Below are 12,111 nucleotides of genomic sequence, written 5' to 3'. Positions count from 1 at the left end.
ACTAAACTAAACTAAAATTAGCTGGGTGTGGTGGCCCATACCCGTGGTCCCAGTTACTAGAGAGGCTGAGAGAGGAGGATGGCATGAGTCCAGGAGACTGAGGTTGTACTGAGCCACGACTGCACTACTGAACTCCAGCCTGGGCAATAGAATGAGACTCTGTGTGAAGGTAAAAAAAAAAAAAAAAAAAACAAGGGCTGTAAAATGATTAAAGACCATTAATTCTGAAATAGATCAATTTCGTGGAATGTAAATTACCACTCAATAGAGCGGTTTTTTTTTTTTTTTTTGAGACGAAGTCTCGCTCTGCCGCCCAGGCTGGAGTGCAATGGCCGGATCTCAGCTCACTGCAAGCTCCGCCTCCCGGGTTCACGCCATTCTCCTGCCTCAGCCTCCCGAGTAGCTGGGACTACAGGCGCCCACAACCGCGCCCGGCTAGTTTTTTGTATTTTTTAGTAGAGACGGGGTTTCACCGTGTTAGTCAGGATAGTCTCGATCTCCTGACCTCATGACCGCCCATCTCGGTCTCCCAAAGTGCTGGGATTACAGGCGTGAGCCACTGCGCCCGGCTCAGTAGAGCTGTTTAAGAAAAATATATATCCTGGCCGGGTGCAGTGGCTCACGCCTGTAATCCCAGCACTTTGGGGAAGTCGAGGTGGGTGGATCACTTGAGGTCAGGAGTTCGAGACCAGCCTGGCCAACATGGCAAAACTCCGTCTCTACTAAAAATACAAAAATTATCCAAGTGTGGTGGCACGCCCCTGTAATCCCAGCTACTCAGGAGGCTGAGGCAGAAGAATCGCTTGAACCCAGGAGGCGGAGGTTGCAGTGAGCTGAGATCATGCCACTGCACTCCAGCCTGGGCAACAGAGCAAGACTCCATCAAGGAAAGAAGGGAAGGGACAGACGGGAGGGAGGGAAGGAGGGAGGGAGGGAGGGGGAGGAAAGAAGGAAGGAAGGAAGGAAGGAAGGAAGGAAGGAAGGACGGACGGAAAGGACGGACGGAAAGGACGGACGGACGGAACGAAGGAAGGAAGGAAGGAAGGAAGGGTGGATGGATGGATCAATTCCATGTCTTTCACAATGGAAAAGACTCAGGCACAACCGCCCCAGAAAACATAGGGAGTAGCCTGCACCAACTGACCGTGACTACACCAGGATTCCAGCAAGGAGGAAGACAGGAAGACATCCTGTACACTCAGAAAGGAAAACGAAAGCTTCCCAGTGAGCACTGAAGTAGAAACAGTAGGCTCGGGGTACATTAAAAGGCTCAAAAGGAAATTCTGTTGTTTCATACAAAATGGTGAAAGGTTCTAGGCACAGGGAATTTTTCTTTTCTTTTTTTTTTTCTTTTTTTTTTTGAGATAGAGCTTCGCTCTTGTTGCCCAGGTTGGAGTGCAGTGGCTCAATCTCAGCTCACTGCAACCTCTGCCTCTCGGGTTCAAGCGATTCTCCTGCCTTAGCCTCCCAAGTAGCTGGGATTACAGGAATGCATTACCATGCCTGGCTAATTTTTTGTATTTTTAGTAGAGACAGGGTTTCACTGTGTTGGCCAGGCTGGTCTCAAACTCGCCCTCAGGTGATCTGCCCACCTTGGCCTCCCAAAGTGCTCGGTTTACAGGAGTGAGCCACCGCACCTGGCCGACACAGGGAATTTCAAACAGGTTCTGCACCTCGATGAATGTCTGGATTGTTGAAAATTTGTACAGATGCTGGGCGCGGTGGCTCACGCCTGTAATCCCAGCACTTTGGGAGGCCGAGGCGGGCGGATCACAAGGTCAGGAGATCGAGACCACGGTGAAACCCCGTTTCTACTAAAAATACAAAAAATTAGCCGGGCGCGGTGGCAGGCGCCTGTAGTCCCAGCTACTCAGGAGGCTGAGGCAGGAGAATGGCGTGAACCCGGGAGGCAGAGCTTGCAGTGAGCCGAGATTGTGCCACTGCACTCCAGCCTGGGCGACAGAGCGAGACTCTGTCTCAAAAAAAAAAAAAAAAAAAGAAAATTTGTACAGGACACAGGGCAATTGGTATGGTACAGCTGTGTCCTGTATGGAACGAGACAGACAGCATCCTGGGTCCCTGAGCGAGTGCCACTAGCACTACAGCCATTCCCGGCGGCAGGTGGCCCTACCCATGCTGGGAACCCCTGATGGGGGTGCTGGAGGCTTCCAGGAGACCTGTTTCTCAGCTGGGGCTGGGCACTGGAAATTCCTGGGAATGTACTACCCAGTGGGTGGAGTCGGGGGGAGATGTGCTCTTGCCACACGCCCTGAACGATGGGTTCCAGCCTGTCAGTCAGGAGGCTGTCCCACCACTTCTGCAGCGCCTCCTCTGGCTGGGTGCAGACACAGCAGTGACTATACAAGTCAGCCCACGCCCTCAGGGGGCTTGCAGCCTGGACTGCATGGAAAAAGGGATCTTCATGGGCAACAGGGCTATGAAGGCCCCCACGGGGGTGCTGCTGGCAGAGCAGGGCTGAAGTCTTAGAAGCAGCCTCCAGTGGTCAGCGCTGGGGGGCTGGGGGTAGCGGTGCTGGGGATTACGAGGAGGAGGCTGGTCATCCCTGTCAGAGCAAGGCCACCAGCTGGGATTTAGGGATGGATTACAATAAATGTAAGCTTTAGCCAGATTATTAACAAATGTAAGCTTTTAAAACCCTTCTCTGGCTGATGCAGGGGAGAGGGCAGGAGCAAGAGGCAGGTGGGGGTGACAGCTGTGGTTCAGGTGAGTGACAACAGGGGTGAGACTAGGGAGATGGCAGACAGGGGCACGGAGGGCAGTGGACAGGCCCTAGGCAGATTCCAGGGTGGTTTGGGAGGTGGATGGTCACAACCTGAGGGCAGGCTGGATGGAGAAGAGCCAGGAGGGTGGGAGGAGGCAAGACAGAGGGGAGCACCCTGCAGACACTTGCAAGGCCCTGGGGGACGGGCTCTGGCATCTGCATCCTGTCTCTGCAGCCACAGGCAGCACAGTCAGCTCTCCAGGCCTGGGATGCTACGGGGTCCTCGAGCCGCACTCCTGAGGATGACAAAGAGCCCAAGGGCCCTGCCAGCCAAGCACTAGGCCTGTCACACCACGTGCCCCAGTTCACACTGATGCCTAAGCTGTACTCCCCTTCCATCAGCCTCCCATTCGGCTGATGACGAGCCTGAGGCACAAAGAGGATACGAGATTTGGACAATGTCACAGCTCATGGCTTGCATGAGGAATGAACCTTTCTCACTGGCTCCTGAGCACTTGGGCGGTGCTGGTGACACTGGTGCCAACATTCTGACCGGGTGGGTGCAAGGAAGACACACTGCAGGGGTAAGAGGAGCTAGGGACTGGGATAATTGGAGAGGGTTCTCTGAGCAGGGGACTGAGGGAGCAAGCTATATCAATCGGGAGGCGGAGTGAGCAGAGCGAGGGAAACAGCGAGGGAGCTCCCCCATACAGGTGACAGAGCCCAAAGTCACCTCTTAGCATGGCCCCTTGTCTCCCCTTCACAGTAGTCACAGACACCAGGCTGTCCCAGGGGATTAACCCTATGAACACTACATGTAGCCTTGGCACTGGCCCTCCCAGAGCTCCAGGCCACCTAGTTCACAGATAGGAACCTGAGAGGCAGGGACACTTGGTATCTTGCACATCAGAGATGCAGCATCTCAGGTCGGGCATGATGGCTCACGCCTATAATCCCAGCACTTTGGGAGGCCGAGGTGGGTGGATCACCTGAGGTCAGGAGTTTGAGACCAGCCTGGCCAACATGGTGAAACCCTGCCTCTACTTAAGATATAAAGATTAACTGGGCATGGTGGCGCACGCCTGTAGTCCCAGCTACTCGGGAGGCTAAGACACAAGAATGGCTTGAACCCGGCAGGTGGAGGTTGCAGTGAGCCGAGATCGCACCACTGCACTCCAGCCTGGGTGATACAGTGAGACTCCATCTCAAAACAGAAACAAAAACCATACAAAATACAAAACAAAACAAAACAAAATTTAAAAAAAACCCTAGCTAGATGTGGTGGTGGGCGCCTGTAATCGCAACCACTTGGGAGGCTGAGGCAGGAGAACAGTTTGAACCCAGAAGGCAGAGGCTGCAGTGAGCCGAGATCGTGCCACTGCACTCCAGCCTGGGGGACAGAGTGACTCAGTCTCAAAAAAACAGAAAAAGACAAATGCAGCATCTCAGAAACCATGCGGTGCTGGCTAAACACTGAATCACCAGCAGCGGCAGTGACAGCACGTGCCCCTCACAACGGTGCCACTGCTCCATCTTTTCAATGACTATTTTTGAAGTGTGCAAATGGAAGATATCAATGATAAAATAACACAGGAGCAGCCTGTAATGCAATCACAGACATCCTGTCTGCTTAGTGTGTCTGACGTTCATTCCTTTTCATGGTTGAATCTGTCCATTGCACTGACATTGCACTGATGGACTACAGTTTGCTCGTCCATTCACCATTGGATGGCAATCCGGGGTCTTCCTAGCTTGAATTTATTACAAATAAAGCTGTTCTGAACATTCTCATATGCGCCTTTTGTAGGCACATGTCCTTGTTTCTCTTGCTGAGTCATAGGGTGGACTTGAACTTGAACCGGCAAAGCTAGTCTCTGGAGATAGAAATCAGGGTAGTGGTTCCCTTTCGGGAAATGGACTAGAAGGGGCATGAGGGACTGTCTGACACCATAAAGAAGACTTGCATCTTGATCTAGCCAGTGGGTACCAAAGTACAATCACTTATTAGAAAATCAAAACTTGGAGCACTGGCTCACACCTGTAATCCCAGCACTCTGGGAGGCCAAGGTGGGTGGATCACTTGAGGTCAGGAGTTCGAGACCAGCCTGGGCAACATAACAAGCCCCTGTCTCTACAAAAAGCAAAAAGTAATTCGCTGCAGATGGTGGCATTCCCCTGTAGTGTCAGCTACTCGGGAGGCTGAGGCAGGAGAATCACTTGAGCCCAGGAGACTGAGGCTGCAGTGAGCCATGATTTTGCCATTGCACTCCAGCCTGGGCAACAGAGGGAGACTCTGTCTCAAAAAAAAAAAAAAAAAAAAGAAAGAAAAAAAGAAGAAGAAGAAGAAAAGAAAACCAAGGTATATGTTTAAGATGCATGCGATTGGCCGGGTGTAGTGGGTCACGCCTGTAATCCCAGCATTTTGGGAGGCTGACGCCGGCGGATTATCGAGGTCAGCAGATCAAGACCATCCTGGCCAACATGGTGAAATCCTGTCTCTGCTAAAATACAAAAAATTAGCCAGGCGAAGTGGCGGGTGCCTGTAGTCTCAGCTACTCAGGAGGCTGAGGCAGGAGAATCACTTGAACCTGGGAGGCAGAGGTTGCAGCGAGCCGAGATCGCGCCCCTGCCCTCCAGCCTGGCAACAGAGCAAGACTCTGTCTCTCAAAAAAAAAAAATATATATATATTTATGCAATTTACTATATCTAACTGAAATCTCAGAAAAAGGTCACAAGTCGAGGAGAACATGTCTGTGAAGATTCAGACACAAAAGTACAGGGTAGACAAATTTGCCCACGGAATTGTTATAATCCTGTTAGTTTCTCAATGAGATGAAAAATTCAGATCTCAAAGAATTTTAAAGCCCAGCAACAGGGGACTAGTTAAATATAAATTACATTCAACCTAAATTACATTCAACCTATATTTTCAAAAAGAAAACATAGATTTTCAATCAGCTTATATATAAGACATATGGCTGGGCATAATGGCTCACACTTGTAATCCCAACACTTTCAGAGGCCGAGGTCGGTGGATCATTTGAGGTCAGGAGTTCGAGACCTACTTGGCTAACATGGTGAAACCCTGTCTCTACTAAAAATACAAAAATTAGCAGGGCATGGTGGTGGGCGCCTTTAATGCCAGCTATTCGGGAGGCTGACAGCAGAATCGCTTGAACCCGGGAGGCAGAGGTTGGAGTGAGCCAAGATCGCGCCACTGCACCAACCTGGGCAACCAAAAGCTAAAATCCGTCTCAAAAAAAAAAAACAAAATAAAATAAAATAAGTATATTTATATATAAATTATGGCCTATCCATGCCACAATGCAGCAATAGACACACAAAAAGAAAAAGCCTGTCCTTTCTAGACATGTAACTCCCTTCTGAGTGTACTAAGTGAGAAAAGAAGAAAAGGTTGGTACTGATCGGTTTTACTGAAGAAAGAAAAGGAAAGGAAGAAGAGAAGGAAAGGGGAAGGGGAACGGGGAGGGGGCAAGGAAAAGGGGAAGGGGAAGGGGAAGGGGAGGGAAGAGGTACAGAAGAAAGTCTGTACTTTGTGATGAAGACAACCAAAGAGAAACAAAACAGGACCCGGGGCGGCTGGGGCCTGGTGGGGCAGGAGCCACGGCATATTCTCTGACATCTTTGAATTCCGCATCATACGCACGCATTACTGAGTTCAAAACATTAGAGTAGCTAATAGCTATTCAACACTGACTCTGTGCCAAGCAAGGCATTGAGAACTTTTCATGGATTATTAACCTTTTTGTTTTCTTTTGTTTTGTTTTTAAATAGAGACAGGGTCTCACTCTGTTGCCCTGGCTGGAGTGCAGTGGTAAGGTCACGGCTCACTACAGCCTCCAACTCTAGGGCTCAAGCAATCCTCCCGTCTCAGCCTCCCAAGTAGCTGGGATCATAGGCACCCACCACCACCTTAAGTGTTTTGTTTGTTTGTTTGTTTGCTTTTAAGAGACAGAGTCGGCTGGGCGCGGTGGCTCACGCCTGTAATCCCAGCACTTTGGGAGGCCGAGACGGGCGGATCACGACGTCAGGAGATCGAGACCATCCTGGCTAGCACAGTGAAACCCCGTCTCTACTAAAAAATACAAAAAAACTAGCCGGGCGAGGTGGCGGGCGCCTGTAGTCCCAGCTACTCGGGAGGCTGAGGCAGGAGAATGGCGTGAACCTGGGAGGCGGAGCTTGCAGTGAGCTGAGATCCGGCCACTGTACTCCAGCCTGGGCGACAGAGTGAGACTCCGTCTCAAAAAAAAAAAAAAAAAAAAAAAAAAAAAAAAAAAAAAGAGACAGAGTCTCACTGTGTCACCCAGGCTGGAGTGCAATGGAGTCCAAAAGTGCTGGGATTACCGACGTGAGCTACCACACCAGGCCACTTTCATTTTTTTGTAGAGGCAAGGTCTCACTATGTTGTCCAGGCTGGTCTTGAAATCCCTACAATGACCCCACTGCACCTGCCTATTAACCCATTTAATCATGACAAGATCCATTAAAATGGGTCTGCTGGCTCCATTTTACAGATACAAATGAGGCCCAGAGGGTGGGGGCCTGCCCAGGGTCACACAGCATCTGGGGGTGGCATGAAAATGGACTGAAGCCACAGGGCCTGAGATCTCTAACCACCAGGGCACCTGGCCTTCTGAGCGAACACATCTTAGGCGGACCCTCCAGTAACTTGCAGCTAGGGCCCGGCTTTGAACCTCTGGTGTTTGCCTGTGCTGTCCTGTGACTCTGCTTTGGTTGTGTCTGAGGCGCCAGGCACCATGAGGACAATGGTGATGCTCCGGACGCCACCAGTGCCCAGCACAGACAAGGGACAATCACAGCTTCAGAACACAGGACGGGAGTGACGCCCAAGAGAACACAGAGAGCTGTGGGCACACGCAGGAGAAGGCGACTTTCTGGGCCTGGGGTATTGGTAGTGTGGGATATGATGAGGTTTCTCTTCAAATAGCCTGATCAGTGTTTTCATTCATAGTACCCCCCACCACTCTGTTTTGCCTTTTTCCTTTCTGCCTTTGTTAGATGCACAGGCACGCCCCAGTACCAGGCGTTATCAGCACCAGCTCACATTCCTTCCCCTATTTAAAAAGAAGACTAACTTTCTCGCTCACTACAGACACCTCTTCCTCTTCCCTCTCTCTTTTATGTGCCCGCCTTATCTAAAAACACTCAAACGTTTAGCCAACCAAAATTAGTTGAGATGGGGAAAGGGTACAGGGGCAGGACTTGCATCAGGAATAAAGGCTCGTGCCCCTTTGTTCAGGTGCGCTCTCATGGCGACTGGCCAAGGAGAAGCACCCCTCTGTGCAGAAGTAAAATTGCTTTGCTAAAAATCCTTTGTTCTAGTGTTCAATTTCCTTACAATTTTGAGCGTTCTTCTTAACAGTTCTAAGTCAGGCGCAGGAGGGCACAGCCTGGGCGACGGAGACGCAGCTCTCAGGGGAGAGTTTGAGGACAGGGCAGGGCAGGCGCAGAGGGCCTCGCATGCCAGGCTGAGGGCGCCAGGAGCCCTGGGACTCATCCGATTTTGCTTCTAGAAGTTCCCAGACTGCTGCATCAAAGGGCAGCAACGTTCGTCCTCGGCCTGGACTGCCTCCAAAACGAGCCCCCCAGAAATCTCCTAGGAGCTTGGTGAGGAAGGGCCTGGCCCTACAGGTTTTCTGGGACACAGCAGCAGGAGTACTTGGAACCTTCCAGAAACCGCCTCCCAAGCAGCTCTGCCGGGAACACCGACCGGCCACTTAGCGGGAAGTGACTTTCCAGCCCCCGTCATCTACTTCCTCCTCCCTGATCCCATCCGCATTCTGAGAGTAGTGAAAGCTGCCCACTCCTCTCCTCTCCCTTCGCTGCTGCTACAGTGCCCTCTGTGCCCCCAGGCTGCCCTGCGTTCCAGTCCCTGTGTGACCCTGGGTGGGCTTCCCGGCCTCTCTGGTCTAGGTTTCCCGGTCACTAAGACAGGGTGACCTTGCCAAGCTCAGAATGATCCCACTCGAATGACATTTCCTCAGGGACTTCTCTCACCCCCATCCATAACGCTGTCCCCTCCTCCCTCCATGCCTCATTTTTCTCTATAGAGCTAACATACACGCTAAATGTCACTTAGCTGCGTTTTGTTCTGGCTCACGCACAGACCCCACACCCCCATCTCAGCTCCCCAAGGCGGGATCCTCCAACATTGTGTTCCAAAGCATAGAGTAGGGCTGGCACACAGGAGATAGACAATGAAGTATTTTATTAACTTTTTTTTTTTTTCTTTTTGAGATGGAGTCTTGCTCTGTCACCCAAGCTGGAGTACAGTGGTGCAATCTCAGCTTACTTCTGCCTCAGCCCCCCAAGCAGCTGGGATTACAGGCGCCTACCACCACAGCTGGCTAATTTCTTTGTATTTTTAGTAGAGATGGGCTTTTGCCATTTTGGCCAGGCTGGTCTCGAACTCCTGGCCTCAGGTGATTCGCCTGTCTCAGCCTCTCAAAGTGCTGGGATTACAGGCGTGAACCACTGCACCCAGCCTTGTTTATTTTAGAGGTAGGGTCTCATTCTGTGCCCAGGCTGGATCAGCAGCACAATCACAGCTTACTGCAGCCTCAAACTCCAGGGTACAAGCAAACCTCAGTCTTGGCCTCCTGAGTAGCTATGACTACAGGCATGTCCCGCCACACTTGGCTAATTTGTTTTTTAGAGATGGGGTCTTCCTACATTGCCCAGTCTGGAGTGTAGTGGCACAATCACACCTCACTGCAGCCTTGAACTCCTGGACCCTAGTGATCCTCCCACCTCAGCCTCTCAAGTACCTAGGAGTGCAGGAACACACCACCATGCTGGCTAATTTTTTTTTATTTTTTGCAGAGACAGGGTCTTGCTATGTTGCCCAGGCTGGTCTCAAACTTCTGGCCTCACACAATCTTCCCGCATCGGCCTCCCAAAGCACCGGGATTACAGGTGTGAGCCACTGCACCTAGCCTAGTACTACTGTATCATTTCAGTACCTGGCTTCCTATCCATGGGCCCAGGCCGGGCCCCAGGGTCCTGGCCCATCCTCCCACCTTCCCCAGTGACCTTTCTAAAACGAAGATCCTGCCTCCAAGCCTCTCTCTTGCAGAAGCCAAGTGACCGGTCCTAGCCCATTCTGTCCAGTCCTAGTCCCAGTGCTGACCAGGTTCCCCAGCCCCGCCCCCTGCACCTGCCTCCTCTGAGTTCTCTCTGGCACTGCTGGCCTTCAAGCCTTTGAAGTGGCTGTTCCCTCTGCCAGGAAACCCTCCCATAGGCCCTGCCTACCTGGCCATGGGCAGGTGTGATGGCTTGCTGCCCTCCCTCCCAAATACACACCCGTTCCCACTCCCAGCAAAATGGCCTCTGATGGAGGTGTAGTCCTGTGACACGCCAAGACTTCTGCACCTGGCCTGGTCACTGCTAGATCCCCAGCACCTAGAACAGTGCCTGCCAGATGGTGGGTGCTCATTAAGTGTCTGCTGAATGGGCAGGAAGAATCCAGACTGTGGAGCCAGGCAGCCTGGGTTCAAAGTCTAGCTCTGTCCCTCCTGAGCTGTGTGGCCCTGGACAGGTCTCCACCCATCTCTGGGCACTGACTTGGCCATTCATGAAATGGGAGGACACTTCCTGTCTGCCAAAGAGGGCCTAGCCACCTGCTTGGCTTGGCTCAAGTCACTTCACCCCACCAGAGCGGGTTTCTGAGCTCTAAAGTGGGCCACCTCTCCCTGGAAGGGGATAAGGGCTCCAGGAAGGTGATAGGGGACAGGCAGGGAAGGGTGCAGCTGGGAGGTAGCACCCAGCAGCGATGGGAGAGGTGCCAGGTTGAGTCCAGCAGATCAGAAGCCCAGGCTGTTTATTTACTGTCTTTTGAACAAACCACAAGGCCCCACCAGGCGCCTTTTGACTTCCAGCCCCCCATGAGGGTGGGGACGGCTACGTGCAGGAACGATGCAGGCTCAAACCCAGAGCCTTCCCATGGGAGGGAGAATCAACAGATAAGCCCACAGAGGGTGAGTCAGCAGTGTGGCCCAGAGCCAGTGCCCCAGGGCCAGCCACCCCTCACCTGTGCAGCCTGGCACTGGCAGGGCCTGGCCAGGACCCTGGGCTGGGATCCCTTCCTTGTCACCACATGCTCGGCATAGTCTCTTTGAGCCTGAATGTGGCTGGGAGGGCTCACGTAACACCACGGCCAGCCCTCAGCATGGCGCTGGCCACAGGAAGAGCCTTCGGCAGGAGCCCGCACTCCAGGGCCCGTTCCCACCCTGGCTTCTTCTCTCAGGACTCTGGTAAGAACCATACAAGGAACGCTGGCTGCCCAATAGGCTGCCTCTAACCCCATCTCAGGCAACATAGCAGCAAATCCTCTGACAACCCCAGAGGGGTTGGAAGTCACAAGGATACTGGACGGGTAGACTGAGGTTCAGTCTCAGGACTTGTCCAGGACGCTCAGCAAGGGAGGAGCAGAGCCAGGACGCGAACATGGGTGGGCCACCAATGAGGCAGACCCGCAGTCACTCGCACCCACCTTGGGGGCTTCTCTGTGGCTCTGCTGGAGAAGTGGGGCTCCATGCCCAGCCTCCTCTGCCCACCTCGGTCCCTGCCTCATCTTTCCAACCATAGCCATTGGTCACCCAGCAAGGACGCCAAGCCTTACAGTGCCCGGCCCACACGGTGTCCTCAGGTAGGCGCCACTGCATCCCTGAGGTCACCCCAAAGGGCAGGAAGGGGACGCACCCCTCACGAGGCTGCAAACCTGGGGCTCCCCCTGGCCTTCATCCACCCACTTTGTCCAGCCGGGAGTCCTGCTGGCTTCACCTCCACATCAGGCCTGATTCTGCTCAATTCCCTCCACGTCCAAGGCCGTCAGCGTGTCCCACTGTCACCTGCACCAGTGCAGTCGCGCCCTTGGTCCCCACAATCTGCCTCCCACAAAGCAGTCACAAGGTGCCTGTGCACACCATGTCACTATAAACTCCTTTGTGAAGAGCCCTCCCTGGGCTCCCGCTTCACTTGGAATAAAAGCCAAACTTTTCCCTGCAGCCCCCCAGGCCCTGCCCGACCTGTCCTGTCACCTTCCTGTCCTCACCTTCCCCCTACTCTGTCTTGCTGGCTTTGCTCCAACCACATTAGCCTCCTCCATGTTCCACAAACACACCAGGCACTGTCCTGCCCCAGGGCCTTTGCCCTGGCTGTTCCCTCAGCCTGGAACCTTCTTCCTGCAGCATTCACAGAGCAGGTGGGCAGCTCCCAGCGAACTGCACCCTCCCTCCCACCGCCATAGGAAGGTGTTCCCGTTCTTTCACACATCAACCTGCTCAACGCTCAGTGCCACTCACAACTGGCATCTTCTGGGTTCCTGACGTGTTCACCCAGCTGCAGT

At 52.9% G+C, this 12,111-nt stretch overlaps 1 protein-coding gene across 17 annotated transcripts in view; it reads right to left on the bottom strand.

The window, feature by feature from the left end:
• DNM2 (dynamin 2) overlaps nt 1-12,111 on the bottom strand; it is a 110,053-nt gene that overhangs the window by 65,097 nt on the left and 32,845 nt on the right. The window lies entirely within an intron of this gene.

Source organism: Macaca fascicularis, chromosome 19 (assembly GCF_037993035.2).
Source record: "Macaca fascicularis isolate 582-1 chromosome 19, T2T-MFA8v1.1".
Classification (NCBI taxonomy): Eukaryota; Metazoa; Chordata; class Mammalia; order Primates; family Cercopithecidae; genus Macaca; species Macaca fascicularis.
The sequence above is the reverse complement of the archived record's forward strand: the minus strand, read 5'-3'. Positions and strand labels throughout refer to the sequence as shown.